This window comes from Catharus ustulatus, chromosome 8 (genome assembly GCF_009819885.2).
Source record: "Catharus ustulatus isolate bCatUst1 chromosome 8, bCatUst1.pri.v2, whole genome shotgun sequence".
Classification (NCBI taxonomy): Eukaryota; Metazoa; Chordata; class Aves; order Passeriformes; family Turdidae; genus Catharus; species Catharus ustulatus.
Window position 1 is genome coordinate 16131475 of NC_046228.1, and position 1200 is coordinate 16132674.

The window sequence follows — 1200 nt, forward strand, 5'->3', positions numbered from 1 at the left end:
TTCTTTGTCTCAGACACTGTTCCTGCTACAAGAAAAGACATCTAGAAAGAACTTCAATGAGCCCCAGTGGATTTCTGCTGTGCATAGAATAGTATAGATCCATCTCTTAATCTTCTTAAACACTTGCCATTTGTTGGAAATAATTTTTAATGGATTAAAAAACCTGTTACAATTAAAAACTGGAAAAAATAATGGTGCAAAATGAGTTAACTGTGTGCTCTAGGTATTTTTTCATGCCACTCAATTTACATACAGTACTTTTATTAAAATATTTACTTCTATACACTGTCCAGAAAAAATATAATTTTGACAGATGTTATATGAAATTACTGAATGAAATCTAAGATGTAAAATTCAAACCAAAAATTGCAATATTTGTAACTTGGATATTTAGATTTTTATATTATGTGTATTTCTTTAATCTGTAATTCTGTAATTTTCCTTCCTTCTCAATACTATATAAAGTCATAGAGTAAAACATTTCTTTCACTTTAGGAATGCACAACACAGTTCCCTAGCTCTTATGTATAAAAAGCAGGCCCATGGTACACTGTATTTTTTCCAAAATCAGCAATGATAAATGGGTAAATTATAGTCATTGTAGCATTTTGATCGTATGCAAATGGCTCTCCCACAGTTCCTAAACTGACTAGCTTTTATTATAAAAATTGAAAATAGCAGACCACAACATCATATTTTACACACAAGTAAAAGTTTATTAAGATACACCAGCGTATCTACAGCAGGATCTGCATTCAAGGGCATTTTAAAAGGCTCATGTACTCCCCAGTGCATCTCTTTCAAAATGCAATAAATTAAAATATGTGAAAACCAATTAATTGGAGCCAATTTAGTCTTCTGAGGGAGAGCAAAGCAGAAGTAAAGCACATCAAAATTCCCATTACCTGTCTTTCTACAACCAAGTAGACAGACTGCACACAGATTAGCTCTTCATGAACACTGATCTTCCTCCCCAAACCTTTGGAACAAGTGCACTCCATATCTCCCACTCAGGAAGGCAGCTCCTACGGCAGACGGAGGAAGGCACTATGTTAAGCACAGACCTGAGTATTCACTGGAACCAGTTTCAAATCTAAGGAGATGGATGTCAAATGCAACTCCTGCAATAGAGAAATTCAACATTCAGACTCAAGCCTGCCACTTTTCCTGCTCCTTTAAACAAAGCAGACCCACACTTTT